Here is a 22,490-nt window from a genome sequence, read left to right on the forward strand (position 1 = left end):
AGAACCAGTGTGGTGTAGTGGTTTGAGCATTGGATCACAGTAATTGAGACCAGGGTTTGATTACTTGATCATGGAAACTCACTGGGTGACCTTGGGTGGGGCACACACTCTCAGCCCCAGGAGATCTGATAGGATTGCATTTGGGTTATCATATGTCAGAAATGACTTGCAAGCACATTGTAACTAAAAATAGAGAATTGCCGGTCTCATATGCAATATAATCCAAGCTGTAATATCAGCGGGACTGTGTGCTGGTGCATTACAGCAGCTTCACAGTAATTGCAGTGCATCTTTTCTGCCAAATCTCAAATTGTATGCTCTGTTGGGTTTGTTATGTTTGCTGGGATAACCCTTAGATGATGGAAGACAGCAGGTCTTTGAGTGTCATTCCAAGAGGCAAGAAGGAGCAGGTCAGCCAACTAAAGAACAGTAGGGTGGCAAACATTCCTGCTAGTGTGAAAATAAGGAAGGCAGGGACAGGTAATCCACACAGCAACAGGTGTGTCATTGTTTTCCTTCCAGCTGGGCTTGCAACAGCAGGTAATAACTCATGGAAATAAATGGAACAACATTAAGAAAGAAAGTCGCACAGCTGGGGGGGGGGAGGTATTATTCTATCAGCATGCAAGGCACATGGCAATAGCCAACAGGTAATCAAAACAACATCTACACTAGTAAGCAACAGCTACATTCAGTGGAAGAAAGTAAAAGAAAGAAATAAAAAAGAGGGGGTCATGGGAAAAGGGCTCTTTTAAAAGGAAAGAGAACTTGAATGCCCATGGAAACTTTTCTATTCTGTCCCCTAACTCATCCTATCTTGTGTAAATTTCCTCATTATTTTACACTGCTTTGCACTTGAGGCAGTGAACTCTCCAAAGTTGAGGCGATGAGCTATAGCAGCCTTTGCCAACTGCTGCAGTCAAGTTGTTTTCTACAGCAGCTCTTAGGATCCATTATCATTGGTCATTCTGCCTGGGAGTAAGGGAGGAGTAGGGATTATGGAGACCAATAGCTGCATGCAGACTTGTGGGGTGGGTGTTTTTTCTAGAAACCCAGGTTTTTTTTGGCTGAAAATATTTCTCGGGAAGACAGTTTTAGCCCAGAAATGGCTTCTGGTCAATCAGAACATCACTGCCAGGAGTGATACTGTAGCCCCCTAAGGATCTGGTAGTGTTGAGACTGGCCTGCCAATCTCCAATGTGTGATCACTCCTACTGGAGTGGAGTTACAGTGCTACCTCGGGTTACGAAATTAATTCGTTCCGCGGCGCCGTTCGTAACCCGATACATTTCGCAACCCGAAAAGGCTTTCCGTTAGCGCTGGAAAGCCGCTAGCCGCGCTTCGCATTTAAATTTCGCGCCGAAATGAATTTCGTAACCCGAAAAATCTTTCGTTACCCGGAACAGTTTTTTCCAATCTAACTTTTTCGTACCCCGGAAATTTCGTAACGCGATCAATTCGTATCCCGGGGTACCACTGTATAACCAAAGGCATCTAGAGCAGGTGTGATCTGTGGCCTTCCTGGTCTGTTTGGGCTGCAGTTTCCATCAGTCTTAGGCAAAGGTGAGGGATGAAAGAAGTTGTTGTTGAGCAACATTTGGAGGACAATACGTTAGCCGCTGCTAGTCCAGAGGGCACAAGGTTAGGGAAGACTAAGCTCCAGTGATAATGCAGAATGTAGGGATCTCCAAAGGACTGAAAGCTCATTGGGGGTGTGGGGAGGGAGGAGGGAATTTGAAGGAAAGATCAGCTCTTGTTACAGTCAACATTAGGTAAAACTATGGAGGAAAAGACCTATAACTATAATTGCCAATTGTAAAACTTATCCACTAGGTGGCATGCTATACTTAAAACAAGAATATCACAACACTGAGAACAATCAGGTATCTGACTGGGATACCAGAAGAAATGAAACTGAGGTGCTGGTAGTAAGGGCTGTTTTATGCCAGACTCTTGGTGGAGGATCACCTTTTAAATAATATTATTCTAAAGAAGAAACAAAACCAGCCCATTCTGCACACAAAACTGGCACAGTGGGGAGAGGTTAAAAAAAACAACCCTTCTCCTTAGTAATGCTAGGTATGTATGTATGTATGTATGTATCATTCATTCATTCATTCATTTAGAGAGAGGTGCTTTCTGCCACCTACAGATATAAAAGTTTGGAAAAATCCAAGCAGAAAAATATAGTGAAGGAAATGTTTTTCTTTGCCCATTGCAAGCCGGAGCTATGCCCCCATAATTTCAGTTTCATTCTTCTGCATCTTCTAATCTCCTTTCCCACCTATAGTGAATACTGTGCAATTTGTCACCCAAGCCATTTACTGCTCTTTGTACTAACTGTGCAGATAGGGCTGAAGATACAGTATCCAAAATTCTATTCTAATCATTCCTACTTTTCATAATGGGATGGCAGGTGAAAGGCAAGATGCTCCATCATGGTGGTTAACAAAACTCGATGCAGTATATAGAAAGATCTTGTAGCACCTTTGAGACTAACTGAAAGAAAGATATTGGCAGCATGAGCTTTCGTAGACTTCAGCCTACTTCCTCAGATGCATTTGGTGGAGTGGAAATCAGGTACAGACATATATATGTCAATTGGCATCCCTCATACCAATGACATACAGTATATATGTCTGTACCTGGCTTCCACCAGTATCTTTGAAAACCTGATGCAGAAGAAGAAAGGAAAGTGAGCAGGAGTGACAGCACTTCAATAATCATCAAAATACCAAGTTAGACTGTAAGTCTCCATCCCAGTGTTTACTCACTGTTGAAGAAAGATGTAATGTTTTCCTTGTTCATCTTCATGTGCAATGAAATGCATAAATAATGTTAATCTTCATGTGCAAGAAAGAATAATTTCCACTGTACTCTCCCGGCTGCAGGAGAATGCAAAGATTACTGCCACAGTATCCTCCCAGTATTCTCATTTTGAGAAGTTTTTAATTATTCTGCACTGAAATACACACATTGTTTTTATGCTCAGAATCATGGATGGTGTTTTTCCCCTCTGAAAACAGTGTTCTCTGTGCAAAATTGGCTGGAATTTTGTTAAGGACATCAGCACATGTAAATTTCACTTCCACATCCAAATGTCCTTTTTTGGGTGCTCTGGGGGCTGGTATTTTCTTTCTTTCACTGTAGCACCCAACCCACACTCAATTTAGTGTAAAACCTCTGAAAGCATCCCACATGGCCATTCCATGCTTCACAGCGAGGAGGAAGTCTCACAAAAGGCTACATCCTCTAACCAGATGCAAAATGTTAATATCAGCACTGAGATCTGCTGAGGTCCTGAATGGGGTCTCAGCTGTTATCATTTCACTTTTGGCTATGGAGTTTTAAGATCTTCAGATCTATGCAGCTCATAGATCTTGCTGCTCTGATCAGTGTACTTGCTTCATCTGTTCCTGGATAGCATACAAATTGGCCCATAAGGACAATTTTCTTAGCAATAGTGTTAAAACAGTTATCAGCTCCAGAATATGACAGTTGTTCATGTGAGAGTTCTGCCTGTCACAGGGTGACAATAGGGAACTCTTTATGTTGGTCAGTTGCCATATACACTTTTTTTTGCTGGTGGTCACAGGAATCTGACCTTACTCAAGGCTAGTTTGAGGCCTTCCAGCTTTCTTTGGCTGTTTCTGTTTTGTATTGTTTTTAATTTGTATGGTTTTAAGTATGTTAGCCACTTTGAGCTCTATGCCAGGAGAAAGGCAGAATATAAATGAACAACAACATGATGTTGTGGTAGCAAGAGTCCTTGCCTACATAGTTAAAAAGACACTAGCCATAAACAAGCACAAGAGGGAGGTATCAGCTGGCTTGAGAGAGCATCAAAGTTTGCAGTAATACTAAACCAATGGAGGTGAGGGAGTTAAGGGAGAAGAAGGACTACAAGATCAACCCACTAGGGACTGAGAAATGAGTATGCCCAGTAGCCATGAATGCTCATTCTATTTGTAGTATGGAAAACCAGAAAGAATCAGGCAATGCAATGCCATGCAATGGTCGGAACTTTGAACAACCCACTTTCCATGCTGCAACATTTTGTACAGCTCTTTTTTCTTAGTCATCCGTGTGCTTCTACACCTGATGCCCATCACTTTGGTCATTTCTCTTCCACATGACTTGTCAGTACCTGCTGGTGTTGGGCTAAAACATTTGTGTACTATAATGAGCATTTCCTAGTTCTAAAAAGTCACATTTAAAGAGCATGTTAGACAATTTGACAGAAATTTTCCAAATGCTTTTTTTGACCACTTTCTCTGATTATATTTTTCCCCAAGCAGAGTAGTGCTTTGTAATGCAACAACAAATAATAATCAATCAATGAGCACTAAAACAAGTCACTCTTTTTAAAACACCTTGAAGAGTACTAACATTTACTGTTTAATCATTATATAACAAGTAACAGAAATAAATTACTTTCAAGTATAAATTTCCAGGCTCTCACCATTATTCACCTATGATGGGAGGATCAGCATGCAGGTAAGGCCTATTTTCACTTTTGCTGAGCACATAATTTGTGGAAGCATTAATCCTCCTTCATATACAATTCCCACTTCATCTTTCTTTCCAGTTCCATTTTGTTGTTGAAATTGTTGTTGAAATTGCCTGTGGAAATGAAAGCTACAGTCTGGAAATGTGCATTAGGCACGCTCAAGGGCACACTGAGAAGCACTAATGATCACGAAAATAAATCTGAATTGGCATTTTTGTGAAGTGGATCTCACCAGGCTTTCACTGAGATATTTCTCTTTGTTTAATCAAAATAACAAGTCATTACATTGGTTTTAAATTCTACACCAGTTTTTGCCAATCTGTGGACCTCCAGGTGCTTTGAACTACAGCTCCCAGCATCTCTGACTACTGGCTGATGAAATCCAAAGTTCAAAAGGTCTGGATGGCTCTGCCATAAGTTTTGGATGGCTCCAGGTTGAGATTAACAGGGGACAAAACAGAAAAGGTCAAAATGAACATGAAGAACTGACACCTTCCTATACTGTCCAACAACATACAAATGAAATATAAACAAGTGTAACAACTCAGTTTGCCTCTGTCTCCATAATGTTCTACAATGCTAAAGGCAATGTTCTTTATTGGTTTTAAAAGTCAAGCAGGCAATTGCTCTTGTTAGATAAGGATAATACTAGAAAAATGTCTGGGCCATTGTTTGTTGTTATTGTTGTGTGTTCAAGTTGTTTCTGACTTATGGTGACCCTAAGGGTTTTCTTGGCAAGTTTCTTCAGAGAGAGTTTGCCATTGCCATTTTCTGAGGCTGAGAAAGTATGACTTGCCATAGGTCACCCAGTGGGTTTATATGGCCAAGCTAGGATTTGAATCCTGTTCTCCAGAATCATAGACCAGTGCTCAAACCACCATGCTGGCTCTCATTAATTATATTGATTTAAATGTTTTCATTTGTGTTTTGACCAGAGCACCATGAAGACAGGATATAAAACCCTCATAGATATTAAACAACAAACTTTAAAAACAAAGTTAGATTAGCCCAGTTGTGAGCTTCCCATCAGTCATTAACAGCAAATGAATAAAAACAAACAAAGCTTTTATTGTCCACCTGAAAGTGATGAACTGACTAATCTAATTTCTTTAAGGACAGAGTTCCACAATTGATGGGGTCATTCACACTTACTTTTTGGAACTGAAGAAATGCGGATCTGAGCAGTGATGTGATACCAAATCAATGTTCACACTACATTTACCACGATTGAATCTCTGGAGCTCGGTCTGGCATCCACACTGGCACCACTTTCGGATCAACATGGTGGTGTCTCATGGCTGGAAATGGAACCCAGTGATCTGGATCGATTCGGTACTGCATTCACACTACTGAAGATGCAAATTGGTCCACCATGTCCACTGGAAGGCAAAAAGCAGGACCTGAGTACAATATCACCATCATGCTCCTGCTCCTTAACTAGTGGTATGGATAAGTACTGCCATCATACTGAAGCTAATACAGTGGGCCATGGTATCCAATGGGGTTTGGTTCCAGGAGCCCCTGTTGATTTCATAATCCATGGATGCTCAAGTCCCATTAAATACCATGGTGTAATGAAGTGATGTTCTTTATATAAAATTGCAAAATCAATCTTTACTTTTTGGAATTTGTATTTTTTAAAAATATTTTCAAGATGTGGATGGTTGAATCCATGGATAATGAATCTGTGGATGCGGCAGGCTGATTGTATATAGTTAACATGGCTGGTAGCCACTGATAATCTTAATCTCCATGAATTTTTCTAAATCCATGCAATTTGGCACTCATTTAGTAGTAAATTCCTTATTTAGTTACATGCTGGGTAAAGAAAAAAAAAACTTTTGTTTCTCCTGAATCTTTCACCATTGAGAGCATTAAAATCAACATTTCTGACTGAAAATATAAGGAAGAAATCTGACACAAGTTTCACGATGAAGATGGATAATATTTTCCACAGATCCTAGTTTCTGGTAATTTTCTGAGTGAAACTAACAACACTGGGTGACTATGTGTCAGGAAGCGAACGGATCACAGCCGAGCCATTTATGGTTCTTCTAGGGAGGCAGTTCTGTGGGTGGAAAGCAGTTCTGAAGGTAACTAGTCCTAAATCATTCTTCAAAGAGAGAGCCATATTCGTTTTTTCCAATACCAAAATAAAAGAAGCAGGAGGGGAGAAGAAGTCTTGTAGTGCCTTTCAGAGTAAATCATTTATTTATTTCATAACTAAATAAAGAAATGCTAAAATATATCCCAAAATAAATAAATTGGCTAGCCTTAAGCATGCTAAAAATATTTCCTCCCCTTTCTTACTTTGTTTTTACAATGCTAAGTTATGCACTTATTTGACACTGCTGTCTATGGGCCATTTCACGCTGCATCGTTTATAGCACTTTGATACTACTTTATTTCTCACGGCTACACCCTATGGGATCTTGGGATTTGTAGTGTGGTTGGGCATCAGAGGTTTCTGGCTGAGAGTTCTATAAGCCTCATGAAACTAAAAAGACCAGGATTCCAGAGGATGGAGACATAGTACTTACTTGTATCAAAAATACTATAAAGGTGTAGAGTGAAAGGCCTCTGTGTCAGATAAGTGAGATTCAAGATTCAATTGTGAAGATACTTTCCTTTGTGAAGAAGTTAGCAATCCCAGGAACTGAAGGAAGGCTGGATTTTGTTCCTGTTCAGAATTCAGGTGTTGCATAGGTAAATAGATGAAACGACTGCTAATAATGCTTCAGTGCAGTTGAATTTCCCAAATAGGAAGACAAAGTTGGGTGGTTAGTTGCAGCAGTTGCTACAGCATATTGTCAGACAGTCATATCTTTCCCAGATAGAGTTACCAAAAGAAAGGCAGGTGTGGCAGACATAACAAAAATGCATTTTCTCAGTGGAGTCTTCCAGACTCGAACTTCCAATCAACTTCTGATCAAGGAAGACCAGCCCCTGCAACGGCTTATTCTACAATGAAACATGTCCCTAGGCTATCCCATTTAAAAAAAGAAGAACCTTGGTTTTGTTGCTCTTGGGGCACATGCCTTTCTTTGCTTCTGCCTGAGCCTACAGGGATGGGCATGATTCTGCTCTTCCTCTCCTCTCTCCCCTGATGAGTTAATTGAATGCAAACTACTTTTGCACTTTGAATTCAGTTTGCAGCAACTGAAGAAAGCTAAGGAAAAAATGGGAGAAAAAGAGAGTTACTGGTATATTTTAAAAGGCGTTGAAAATGTGGGACAACAGACGAATAATTAGGATGGTCCCTTCCCCTGATGAAAGCAGGGCTTTGAAGGGTATGGTCACCCCACATGAAAATAGCTTGATGGTATCTGAAATTAAGCTAAGGGCCACAGATTCAGGACTGGTGGGTCTGTTGTTCTTCCTCTCAATTTTATTTCAACTTCCTTGCCAATAAATAGTCACTCTGTGTTTTCCCCCACTTTCTTTTGGTGTTATAGGCGAATGCATCACAAAAGCGTCTCTCTATTGCAGAAAGCATGACAGTCAAACTCTATATTTTAGTATTGCAGGGCACTGACTCCAATGGTGGCAATTGGAAAATGATTAACTGGAAAGTAGAAGGAAGCTCAGCTTAGCAGTAATACAAAGTAATAATAAAATAATCAATTTCTTTCTCAAAGCACATGCTTAGTTAATCCATGGAAATAAAATGCAGTGGACTGGAGCCAGTGCTTTGGTGCACATGATAAGCTATTATTTTTACAGCTCCATTAGCTGCTCACCCACAGGCCACTGAAACCACTTGAAAGCACACTCTTTAAGCTCAAGGCAGGAACATGTGGAAGGCTGGGGAACTGGTCTTTGTGCTTTCCCTCCCGCACTTGGGGGCTAACTGCAGAAAGGATGTGACCTTTTAAACCAAAGAGGGGCTTATCGGTGGCTTTCCAGCCACTGGTAGTTCTTCAGTGAATCTAGGCTTTATTGTTACATCAGGTAGCAAGAATGTGGAGAAGAGATATTTGATTGCATTCCTACAGCACATTTTGTACACACTTACCCATTTGTGTTGTTTAGGGCTTGTACCTGAGATCTAGAGGTTGGGGAAGAAACTACATCTTATTGCAGGATATATGCTTTGCACACACAAAGTCCCAAGTAAACGCCCTGACATCACTAGTCAAGAGGTATTATTGTTCATAAGTTATGTATTTATTAATTTTGACATGCAATCTAATTCACAACCCAAACCATAAACATTAAAAAAAGAAAAATATGCAAAAAAGAGAAGGCCAAATCAAGAGACAAATGAAGAAAAATACAGATACAGTGGGACCCCCCCCACCACCACCAGATACTAAAAACTGTTGGATCGCAAGCCCCATTGTCTCCAATGGTGGTGCATGTAGGCGTGATATGTCATTCTAGCCTGAAGAAGAAGAGCCCTCCCTCCGGTCCATCTGCCTTGGTCCAGGCCTCAGAGGGAGAGAAGAATGCTGGACCTGATCCCCTCCCCCTCCCTCACCGTTCCCTTCTCCTTTTGTGTCATGTCTTTTTAGATTGTAACCGTCTATTATCCCCTCTGTTGTAAGCCGCCCGGATTCCCAGTGATTGGGTGGCATATAAATAAATCCTATTATTATTATTGACAGTGGGACTTCCGGTAAGCCCCCTTTGTCCTGAAATCTGGTTGTCCCTAATAGTGGTGTGGCCATGTGCAAGCACTGTCATTGGGGACAATAGGGGTTTGCTGTCCATGGATGCTTAAATCTACAGATGGTAAGCTCGCAGATAATAAGATCCCACTGTACTTACATAATTAAAGAGTCAGCGTGGTGTAGTTGTTTGAGTGCTGGACTACCACTCTGGAGATCAGGGTTCAATTCCCTCCTTGGCCATGGAAACTCAGTGGGTGACTTTGGGACAATCACACTCTCTCAGCCCCAGAAAATCCCATGATAGCTTTGTTTTAGGGTTGCCATAAGCTGGAAATGACCTGATAGCACAAAACAACAAAATATAGTGAAAATGAAAGTAAAACTAATACAGTGTGTCCGCACCATGCATGGACGCATTTTACATGGCTTCCAGCTTACGCGGAAGCAACACGGGGAGGTAAACAACAGCACATGTACCCGTGGCACGCACGCATCACACCGCCACATGCACGCACCCCATTATCTCCTAAGGGGTTCGAGCATAGCCGGACTTTCCCTTATGCGGGAGGATCTGGACCTAACACAAACTACTGTATATACTCATGTATAAGTCTAGAAATTATTGGAGGCTGTGTTCTTTATAAACAATCCATAACATTGGTGCAAAAGGTTTTTTATATATATATAAAAAATACCTGGTGGATTGTTTCCTCTGATTTCAGAGGATACTTATATTTACTGTATATACTCAGGTACAAGTCTAGAAATTTTAGTCAAAAATTGACCCAAAATATCTGGGTCAACTTATCCATGGGTCAATGTAAGTACTGTCTGTCAACTCTTATTAGAAAAAGGAACCATCCCCTTCTCCAAGTAGAGTGGTGAAAGGCACAAGCTTAGTTTATCCCAGAAGCACTGACCCCTTCTGCTTTCTATGCCACAGTACTTCTGGATAGAGAAATGGTGGCAGTGGCAGTTCTTTGGTGCTTTCCCTCAAAGGTGTGTGAAGAGGAATTGGCCATTGAAGCATTTGAATAAGACATTTATGTCTGTCTGCCAACTTTTCTTCAAATCAGGCAAAATGATCACATGAAATTTAATAACTGTAATCATTGCTAATGTAGTCACCATTTTATTTGCTTTGTCTTCATATCCTTTTTGACATTTTCTTAGCTCTGCCTCTGCCTGACTGCCTCCTGCACACATCACTCAGCCACCATTTACTGTAGTTCCCTCCTCATCCATCTACCCTTTAGGGTGAGAAGAAACAGTTATGCCTGTTGGGATTTTGTAAATTCTTTGGCATCATTTTTCTTTGTTTTGTACTTCACATCCTTGGCTATATGTTATGTTTTGCCCTTGACTTATCCATGGGTCATATCAAAACCCAGAATTTTGGCCGTAAAATGTGCCCTTGAGTTATATGTGAGGTTGACTTAAAGTTGAATATATACAGTAGATGTTGTTCAGAATGAGGTGGAGGTGGGCCTTACCATCATAGCAGAGCCTTGCAATGATGGCGAACCTTTACAGACCGAGTGCTCAAACTGCAACCCAAAACCCAGTTATTTATCACAAAGTGCCAAGTTCCTCTGGTTTTCTAGTAACAAACTCTGTGCTGGGATGACAGAGTGTAAGCCCACAGAGAGGGCTCTGAGTGCCACCTCTGGAATGCGTGCCATAGGTGTGCCACCAGAGGTGGGGCATTGTTCCTAGTGAAATACTGTCCTCTGTTGCATTTTTTCAGTACCTTCCTTTATTTTAGTCTCTTTTAGGCATCATCATATTAAGCTTGTGATAGACACTCCTCATGCCTTTGCTGTTTTTCTTATTTTATTTTCACTGGTTTCATTTCTTGTATGGATTTTTGGTAGCAGTTTTTGTTCAGCACCAAGCACTGAGGTGATGGAGAAGGGTATAAAAAAACGAACAAAGGCAGCTTGATGCCAAACAGTAGCCAACTGCTCTTGTCTTAGAAGAAACTTACTATCCCTTCCTCTGTTTTTTTGGATTGTGTGACTTGGACTGCATCTTCTGGCTGTCCCTTTAAATATTCTGAGCCATCGAAAGAGAAAACAGCTGTTGTGCTTCAGTACTAGCATCCCACCCTTTGCCTGCTGTCCTTCACCATCTGTGCAGAGTAAAACTAGAATTCCGCTTGCCAAATCGATCAGGGCAAGAGGGTGTGTGACGACTTCTTCTGCAATTTGGCAATGGACACAAATGCGCACACGTGGAGTTTGCATCTCTTCCTCCTTTTTTAGCTGATGCTTTTTCATGTCATAGTCCCTGGCTCTTCTTTCTAGGCCCAGCTGGACAAGGGCCTGGTCTTGGAATAAAGCCACAAACCTGGGCGGAGTTCCAGACAAGACGTCTGCCTTCACTCAAAGCCCCAGGCAGCTGCCGGTGCTTGGTTTGCAATAGCCCTCCTACACATGAAAGCACAAACAGTTTTATACTGTATCACTTCAGTTCCACTAAATATATTATCATAAACATATGTACATACTGCTTATTCCATTAAAAGTGAAAAATTTAGAGTACAATCCTATTTTTGTCTGGCTTAGAAGGAAGTCCCACTGATTTCAACAATGACAGTCAAGAAGCACTATATAAAATCAGTGCCTCAAGTTGCTTAGCTCGTAATGGCACTGGATGCAGCATTGCTGCGCACTCAAAGACAGATGCCCTTGCCTTAGTAGGGGGTTCATAGCTAATCATCAGAGCCCTTTGGTTCTTCCCTTTGGTTTCTCCCCTAGACACTGGTATCTCCTTGCCTGGGCCATCCATTTGCTCTGTCTCTTGGACTTCTTCTGGGCAATACAGGGAATTGATGGTAAGAAGAGGAGATCTTTACTGAGTGCCCTCCTTAGAAAAACAAAACAATCACCCCAGAGCTGGCACTGTTTCTCATTTCAGACTTTCCTTCACATTGATTCGCCTGTCCCCAAAATCTGGAGCTGATGTTCTTGTTAACTTTAGACTTATTCCCATCCTCAAGGCTCACATTTTCTTTAGAAATAACAACCAGGTCTGGAATTCTCTATCATACTCTATTTTACATAACTTTACATATACTTAGCTACATAGCAGTGGTGTTAAGAAACCCTGTTAGTGAATTATATATCACTACAACTCATGATGATGTATACCAGGGCACAAGCAAGAGGGTCACAATGCACATCAGGCTCTAACAATGTGAACTGACACTCCCTAGCTAATGTCTTCATGCATTATTGGTCCCATTGTGCATGGGTCCTGTTCATTAACAGTTACTTCTTGCTCCTCTATGTAGTAATGTCATTGCAGCCCCTTGCTGATTATGGACATTGTGAAATTGCTCAAATCTATTTTCTACATACATAAGTTCACTTACGAAGATGTAAGTTCCTTACTGAATTCAGGCCAAGGAGTCAAAGATCCCATAAGTGTTGGACCCCACACTTCACAAGAGGCACCAAGCCCATGCTTTAGTATTCTTACGAAGCCATCAGTCATCAGATATCTAAAGGAGTATTTCTTGCTATATCAACCTTCGTCTTCCTTAGGATAATCAGAGAAGGGCTTTCCTCATATTCCTTTTGTGAAAGTAGTATAATTATCAGTTACAAAGAGAAGGCCTTTTCTGTAATGGCATCCTGATTTGGGAAACATTCCCATGAGAGGTGTGCCTGGCACCAGTGTCATCCTTGCTCCAGTGTCTACCATTTATACCAGTGCTTGTTAGGATATGTGATGTGGGAAACCAGCAATCCCGCCTCCCAATGTGCTAGGGATCAATACCTTCATTTTTGTGTATCCTTTGGCTACAACTAATCGGCTACAACATTTGATTTCCCCTATAATTTTAATTTTCTATTTGTGTTTTAGCCCATTGAAATAGATTTTGTGCCTCTTGATTTTATGGTACAGATTTTAGATTTTATTATTTTATTGCACTGAATGGGTGTTTTTTAATGTACATCATACTGAAATCCTTTTGGGGATAGCTTGCACATTTTTGACAGACAGATAGATGAACATCTCTGACAGACACTTAGTTTAAACCGGGCATATGTCTCCAAAAAGAAGAAACATGCTGTCACTGAGGAAACATGCTGTCATTGATGTCTGGGAAATGACAAGATTCTGTTCTTCTAAAAATGTAGTTATTGGAAATATCAAAACTACTTTTCAGTTGTAAGATGAAGGATTTTAACCCTCTCTTTTGAGATCCACACTGTCTGATATTATGGCTTCTACTCAACAAAGTTGGTTGTGTAGGTGGGAAAAGAGTATGCTGTCAGTGGAAGATTTTGGAGTGAGTGGACGTAGGAGGAGATGAGGGGATTTGCTTCTCCCCTCACACTGTTTTCTTCCAAGAAGCATCCCCAAGAGACAACTATTGAATCCAAACTAATTATCCGTGTTTCCTTCCAGTTGCCATGGTGTTCTCATGAGAAACCACCAAGAACCACAATTCCAAGGTAGAATCATATTCATGATTACTTTTCAGAAGAACAGCAGACATGGGACTTGTGCCAGACAGGCATGAAAAATGGTACTTGCAAACTGCACTGTTGTTTAAATCAGTACTACTCACAGTGGTGATCTTTGGACTGATGCTAGTATGTGAGCCATCGACTGTTGGTCTCGGCAAGCTTCCAGGCAACAGAGAAAGAGTTGTAGCCAATGGGCACAAAGAAGGTAGTGGTCCCTAGCACATTTGAGGGGAAATTGCTGGTCTCCACATTGCATAGCCTAAGATTGTACTGGTATAAATGGTAGCATTTTACTGAGCTGGTCCTGTTTTTGCAAGCCTTATATTTTTTTACTTGGACAAATGGACATTTATGACACATTGGGCATCCAATATTTTTACATGTAAATACTTTTGAAAAACATCTGAATGCTTAACATGTTAATTAATTGAAACCTTCCACTTTTTGGAGAGACTCAAAATGTTTTTAAAATCCTTCTTAAAATGTTGTATTGATTTGTATATGCATGTGTGTCTGTATATTTGCATGTCAACTTCTCTGTTATGCACCACAAATGCATAGTTTTCTATGTATTGTTGTGTTGTTGTTAATTAATGGCAAGTTGACTTTATTTTATGGTGACTGTATGAATGAGAGACCTCCAAGTCTTCCTATTATCAACAGCACCCAGGTCTTGCAAATTCAGAACTGTGGCTATCTTGATGGAGTCTGTCCACTTGTAATATGGTCTTACTTTTTTCCTGCTCAGCCTGAGCCTAGAGCAGGCCCACATTTTAGACTCTACTGTGCAACCACAAAATGGACATATAAGTATCACATTGGAAATCCAGTGATGTTACACATATTTGCATGATTCCGGTGTCTATTCAGAATTGACCACAAAACCCATTGGCTGTATCTAACCCTATAACCATATCCGTTCAGGTTTTTCAGACAAGAGATTTACAACAGAAGAAGTTTTAATCAGCTATTTAAAAAATTGCAATACCCAACTAAGGGGCAAAACAAGTTGGCAATAAGAACCAGCTTGGGGGTGGTGTGGAGGTGTGGCGACCGTATACCACATGCCCTGACTCTGACACAAATCTGGCCTCATGCTGCCTGCCTGACCAGACAGTGGGCAGTATGGGAACACTCCTGTGGCACAGTGACCACGCTGCAGGAGTGGAGAAGAGCCGTGGTGATGGCAAAAGGGGCACCTTTTCTTTGGCCAAAAAGGAGCAGCTTTTTGGCACTCCTTTGTGCACTGGGAAAAGACCAGATCAGGGCCACAGCATCCAGTCACAGCAGCCCCGGTCCAGTGCACAAAGGGTCAGTGTGACACCACCCCTTTAGAGTCGTCTGATTTTGGCCAAAAAAGAAAGAAAGAAAGAAAGAACATCCAGTACAGCCAGATTGGTGCCCAGAAGAGATGTTGACCAGCCACCAGCCACTGTTCCCAACTAAATCCAGTCAAATCCATAAATGAACTACAAATCATGCTAAATTATATCACCTCCCTCTCTCAGGGACTGTAGATCTGTGCTTGGTTAGAGACAGTCCACCCACCCACCCCAACACAAAATTGTTATTCACTAGTAACAACAGAACGTGTAACCGAAATATAGACAGAGATGTCAGGCCCTGTGACAAATTCCAGATGCCAACTCTGTCACCTTAAATGCTCTGGCAACACCATTACATGACAGGGTGACTACTAGCACTCTGGATTTCACCACTGTTTCTCCCACAGCGGTTCTGAGTTGAATAGGAACTTTGCTGGTGTGGGACCTTTGTTCTGCTGCAGCAGGGATCCCATTCATCTCAGCAAGAAGAACAATGTTAAGATCTAGAGTGGACTCACCATTTCTGCAACAACAGATCAACCAATCATCCCAGTTGCAGAACTAAATAATGTTATACATACTGTGAGGGGTTTGTACTCTTGCTCCAGCATGAGAAATGCATCCATATGCCAGAAAATCCCATTCTAATTAACATAAGATCAACAGTCCAATGGCTACACAAAGAGTAAATGGACACACACAACAAAGGGTATCAACAATGACAATATTAAAAAAAAAAAGCAGTAAGGAGGTGGGTCTCTCTCCCCAGGTGCTCAGGGTCCTTTCTCACTATACAGTTATAAAGCTAAGATTCCATTTTAATTGCCATGACAACATGTTATGGGATCCTGGGACTTGTAGTTTAGGAACAAGTGCCTTGTGTGGCTCACTACAAATCGCCAGATTCCATTGGAGCTGGCCATGGCAGTTAAAGTCGGCCCATTGTTCTGTAATTGCTCTTAAAATTAGAGACAAGATGAGCCTGAAAAAGAATACATGATAGATGAGCCCAAAAGGGCATAATGTCCATATGGATGTATAGGACAAAATGTGGTCCAAAGCCATAACATAACAGTGATTTAAAAGAAAACTTGTATAACATGATGTATAGATGGTATCTTACCCCAAATAAGCTGTTGAAAATGTTACAAAATGCATCATAACAACGTTGGGGATGTCCAGATAAGAGGGCTTCTGTTTTTCATATGTGCTTGGACTTGTAGGAAGGCAAAAAGTTACTGATCTTAAGATTTATATAAATTAACATATAAATCTTAAGATCAGTAACTTTTTGCCTTCCTACAAGTCCAAGCACATATGAAAAACTAATTATAGAACAATGACTTGAAAGTACATGGTGAGAAGAAAAACTCCAGAAACAGATTTGAGAGAAAGAGAGAAAAGAAGCCACACAGGCCACTTCCAGTCCTGCTGGGAAGTTGGCAGGATCAGATTTAAGGCCCTGCTTGCCCCTTCTGTCTCTCCCATACTTAAGGCTAGTGCCATCAAGAGATGCTATTTTTGTTTTTGTTTTTAATCCAGTTCCTGCCTTTTAACAGTTGTCTGATATGAAAAATTCTGCAGCTGAAGCTTTTATTTTTGCTTTATCTCAATGTCAGGAAAACGTTAATCTGCTTAATTTCTTGGCATCAAGATCAAAGGTTAAAGGCAAGTGTGGGGCAGGAAGGATGATGGAAAGTTTTTTTTTTTTTAAAAAAAATCTAGTTCTCACTTCAATAAAAGCCATGGAAAAGTATCTATCTAATTCTGCATGGAAGCCTGTTTTTGATCTCTTTCTCCTTCCAAAGCCTCTCACAAACTTAGGACAGTATTATCAAAGTGTCTAGACTGTGGACCAGGAACATCACAAGATGTTTTCTCACACATTCCTCCCTTGGTTTCCAATCATTGGTCCTTAAATGTGGCTAAAATAAAACTCAGAATCCCCAACCATTGGTTATGCAGGCTGGAGATTGCAGAATTTCCAATAACATGTAGGGCCCAGGTCCAGAAACCACTCTTCCCTGATCTGAGAGCAAGGAGGCTAAATTTTTCTTAAATTATATTTATATCTTAAAACCAGTTTGAAACTAAGGTGAGTTCATGAGAAAAAAAAAGACTCAATAGCCCTTTGCCTCATTCAAAATATTACTTCTTTGGTGTTTCAAAGGTCATCACAACCTCCAAAGCACATGACGACATCCAAAGGTGCAATTTCAAAATCTAGCTGGATCAAAAATACAAGGGCAGCCAAAATTCATGGGGGATTAATCATTGAACTTTATTGGCCTCATCATACAGTATGTAGCCTTCTTTTTATTCGTGTGGCCCCATTTAGGTTTGTTATTGGTAAAATATTGAGCACTAGACATAAAACCAAAGTAGATAGGTGGGCCAATAAAAGTAGCTGTAGGGGATTGCTCTGGACCAGAGCTATGGACAAGGATGAATTAATTCCCTGTCTGTCACAGGCTCATGGTGGTGGATATAATAAAGAATGAGAAAAGAGCCCTGGTGGCGCAGTGGTTAAATGCCTGTTCTGCAGCCACACACTCCAAAACATAAGGTTGCGAGTTCAATACCAGCAAAAAGGGCTCAAATTGAACTCAGGCTTGCATCCTTTCGAGGAGTTCGCTAAAATGAGTACCCAGATTGTTGGGGGCAGTTAGCTTACAGTTGTAAACTGCTTAGACACTGTTAGTTCAGTATGAAGCGGGATATAAATGAAGCTATTTGTTTTTGTTTTGTTTGAAACAGAAAACAAGTCACTGTCTCCAAAACCAAGGACAGCTCCTTGCTGGCAGTTTCCTTTCTCCAATTCATTCTGTAGCTAGACCAGGTTCCAGCACTATTTTTTGTCCCAGGATCCTCTTGTCTAGGACATGTTGAATGCTCCACACTGGTACTTGGTTAATGTCTGAAAGTATCTTGGCAGATCCACTGTCAACTGTAGTAAGACAGAAGGGAAATAATGAAGTGTTAGTTTTATTCTCCAAGGACTTCAGAGATTGGAGGCAGGAGCCAAGGAGGGGGTTTCTTGGGGTCCAGACCCCCCTTCCATTAGAAAAATGAATGGTGTGTGCTGCTGCGCTGCCGCACCCAAGCCCCATTGTAATGGTTGGACCCCCCCCCCCTTCCTAAAATCCTAGCTACATCCCTGTTGGAGGCCCCAATTTACATAGGGTCTGAGCTAATAGATTTTTGTTCAGTATTGGTTCAAGGGTTTGGGCTTTTTTTCTATTGGTGTTCATACTGGGAACTCCTGGATATGAGCTTCTTGATACATTGCATAGTTTAATTATAGAATTGCTTACCAGAAGATGTAGTAATGGCTGCCAATGTGAATGGCTCTAAAATGGGATTAGAGAAACTCATTGATGATAAGGCTACTAAAATGCTTAAGTAGTCATGATGGATATATATTAGCTCTAGTATCCAAGATGCTATCACTACCAGTACCAGTTAAAGGAGAACATGAGCATGACAGTTATGTTCAATTTGCATCCAGCCTTTAGGCTTTCCACTGGTATCTGACTACCTGTTGTAGGAATAGAATACTGAACAACACAACAGCTAGTCAGTTCTGTCATGGCTGACTTTATGTTCTTGTCAGAGTTTCGAAAAGTTACTTTTTTGGACTAAAATTGCAAGATTGCCTCAAATAGGTTGCTTAGCTGAATGATCTTACCCACCCATCCTGGGTTCACTTTCTCTCTTTCCTTGGAGTTGCGCCCAGGTTCCTGCTGGGGGCTGTGATCATGACAAGTAACAGGTATGAAGGATAACTCCACCTTCCTTCCCAAAGATTTGGAAATAGCTGTTGAACCAAGGGTGCCTGTCGTCTACCATAAACTCCTGAAACAAGAACCAGTTACTTCTGTTGTCAAGCAGCCACTGAAAATGTGCATCTTAGCCTTGGGGAAGATCTCTAGCCCTTTTCATTTTTCCTGAAAGCAAGCGAAGGAATTCAGACTGTCTGAAAAATAAATCTGTGCTGATGTGACAAATCTGGAAGATTAGAAAAAACAGGAAATTGAATGCACTGACTTCATAAGCACTCAGTTGTATTGCCCTACTTGGTTTGGACTGATATGAAATTACTTCTTGGGGGTCACAAACATAATGTCTTCATAGCAGCAAAGGCTGCTTTGCTGCTTTTTAAACAGATGGACAATTTTCCTGCTCTGGGCCCAGCTCTTGCAAATAAATAGAAGTGGTTGTGTAGCTTTTCCATGTGTAGATAAGTAGGAAACTCCTACTACTACACAGAGTATCTATTGGCTACGGCTTGTGACATTACTAACCCACCTCATGTATGAACAGTTGTGGGTATGTCTTTTATGTATGTGTAGTACACTGCATACAAAAATAAGTATATAGATTATATATTTTAAAAAGACAGACATCCCAATCCATGTATGAAGGGGTATCACTTCTGGAAGAAATTCTTCTATTTGAGTTTGCAGTGAATCAAACCTAGACTCACTGGAAACCAAAATGAATAAAATGAGGTCATTCATATCACAAGAGGATCTGACTAATTAGAAAAGTTGATAACATTTGGTAAAGTGGAAGTCAGTAGGAAAAAGAGAAGATCCATTACAGATGGACCGACTCAGTGAAGAAAGCCATGATCCTGAGTTTGCAAGACCTAAGCACAGCTCTTAATAACTGGGTATCTTGAAAGTCTCTCATTCACAAGGTCACCATATGTTGAAGCCAACCTGATCACACATGACAATAATGACAATGCAAGTTACAATGACAGGCTTATATTGTGTGTAAGACTACATTGTGACAGCTGAGTAAGGTTTATTCCTCGGTAAATGGATGTAGGTTTACATTCTCAAGGATTATGCTGAAATGCACTACATTCCTTTTTTAATTTTTTTTTAAATAGGAACAGTACCAATAATCTGTACACTTGTACTCTTAACTTTTATCAGAGGAGTTCAGAATAGCTTTTCTCAGAGAACAGAGATAGGGCTATCTCAGTTGTCGCACCCCAACTCTGGAGTGCTTTGTCCAGGAAGGCTTGCCTTATATTGTGAGTTATGCCTTTTTGGTATCAGATGAGGGCTTCTTTCAGAGTTTTGGCATGTTTTTTAGTTTGATGCCCCCCTCCACATTGGCAGTTAGGTTGTTATTAATCTTGACTACTTTCAGGTACATTTTTACAAAACAACAAAAACACAATACACTGCATTAAAACAAACATTCCCATCATCGTCGTCATCATCATCATCATCATCATCTAGCTAAAGTCAGTAAAATTCTGAGTATCGTGAAAGCAACAACAAAATAATGATTATTTTGTACCCTTCTGATTGATAATCTTCAGGAGGTTCAACTACATAGGAGTCTTGGTGGTCCAATTTTCTCAGAAGTGGAAGGGCTCAGCCATGTTTAGCCTAGTTTGGAAGGGATTGTTTCTTGTCTATCCCTTTCTTTTCCTCTCTTATCCTGCTGTTTATTCTAAATACTTCTGGAACAACCTACAGCATTGAAATTTATTTTTATTAGTACTGAAGAATATGAAATCTTATGAGCTTTCTGATGCAGTCTGAAAAGTATAAGTCGGACATCGGTTGACAAGCTTAGAGAGAAGGAGGCCACAATTAGATAAAAACAGTTACCACTCTGTGTTTCTAGCACTACTTGATCAACTTTTTGGGAGAGAGATGTGGGACTTACATAGACACTTAGAATGTGGTGAAACATCTGAAAAAACTAGCTGCACATGAGGTCAGATGTACAAGAGAAAAGAAAATCTCTCGCTTTGTGTTTTGTAATGGTCAATGGTTGGTTTTGAGATGTGGGTTCATCTCTTGATGACTACAGCATCAGGTGATAACTTTGATTATAAATGGAAAAGCAGTATCTGCTACTGTAAACAAAATTTTCAGCATGTGAAGCAATGCTATTTTTATTTCTAATCCAGTTTCTGCCTTTTAATAGTGTCTTGGTATGGCATTAACACCAGAGACAGAACTTTCAGTCACATTAGTGGAGTCATTTCACACATTTGTTGGTCAGCTGATAGCAATAAAGTCTAGAGAAATCAAGTGCATGTACATGTATGTGAAGCAGGCTCAGCAGGAGGAAGACCAGGGCTTTCCTGACTGTGATAATGTATCATTTGTAGAATCTCTTATAAATTGTGATTCTGTTCCATTATACCCCAGGTTTCAAACTAGCATTTTCTTCAGCCTCTAGAAGTGTATATTATTGTAAATGTATGCAACAGACCCATAGATTTTTTCCCCGTAAAGCAGCTGAGGAGGGGAAACATTTTAAAAAAAGAAACAGTAGGGGAAAGGGGATGCCTAACCTCTTCCCCAACCACTACTTCTCCACTCTAGTAGATCACCACCAGCTGCTTGTTCTCCTACATGTATACAGTCGCCCCTCCAAGTCCACGGACTTGAAAATGTGCGGAGGGGCGACCAGCATTAACCCTAATGTGCATACCCTGCATGCATGCGTTCCATTAAATCCTATGGCAGTGATGGCGAACCTTTAAGAGACAGAGTGCCCAAACTCAGTGGCATTCCCACACCGGGTATCAGCGGGTGCCGGGGGGACTTAGAATCATAGAATAATAGAGTTGGAAGAGACCCCCAAGGGCCATCCATAGAATCATAGAATCGTAGAGTTGGAAGAGACCACAAGGGCCATCCAGTCCAACCCCATTCTGCCATGCAGGAACTCTCAGTCAAAGCATCCCCATGACAGATGGCCAGGGAAGGAGACTCCAGTACACTTCAAGGGATTTCCGTGAGGTGGGACTTGTGCCTTCTGGGGGTGAGACTTCCAGGGTGGGACATCTGCTTTCCAGATGCAGGATGTCCAGGGGGTGGGACTTCCCAAGGCACACTCTCTCAGCCTCAACAAGGGATGGGAGGGCAGGGGAAGAGGAGGAACAGGTATGCACTCCTATTGTACTCCTGTTGAAGTAACAGATGGCATGCGTGCCCACAGAGAGGGCTCTGAGTGCCAGAGAGGGCATGTGTGCCATAGGTTCGCCACCACTGTCCTATGGGTTTGAAAATGCACAAGGTTTGGAACTTGCCTGGGTGGGTGGGTCCAGAACGGATTCCCCCACGAGTTTCAAAGGGCGACTGTATTTGCAAATCTGTGTTTGGAATCTCACAAAAGGGATGAAACTGGAGCAGAGGAATAGGTAGAAAAGCCTCCCTTCCCCATTTTTTTGTTCCATCTACTCTCGACACTGAGTTGCTCTATCTGTGGGATTGCTATGTTCTTTGGTAGCCCTTTAGATGAATGTTGTTCATCATCTTAACTTTTCCTTGTTCAGCTATATTGCTTCTTCTGACGTTGCTAATTCCTTCCTCCACTGGGGCTGAGAGCTTTCATTACCTACTCCCTTTGTTTCATTTAGAGGCCATGCACTCCAGAGTTACTAAGAGTGCCGGTGATTTCAATAAGTGAGATAAATCACAGCAACTTCACACTCTCTTTCCTTCTCATTTTCCAGTGAACCAGTGGAAAGGAACTTCTTTCACTCCCTCTTTTTTCTAACAATCATGTTAATTTTTTA

The sequence above is a fragment of the Sceloporus occidentalis genome, unplaced genomic scaffold (assembly GCF_023333645.1).
Source record: "Sceloporus occidentalis isolate IW3139 unplaced genomic scaffold, rSceOcc1.0.p SCAF_3, whole genome shotgun sequence".
NCBI classification, from domain to species: Eukaryota; Metazoa; Chordata; class Lepidosauria; order Squamata; family Phrynosomatidae; genus Sceloporus; species Sceloporus occidentalis.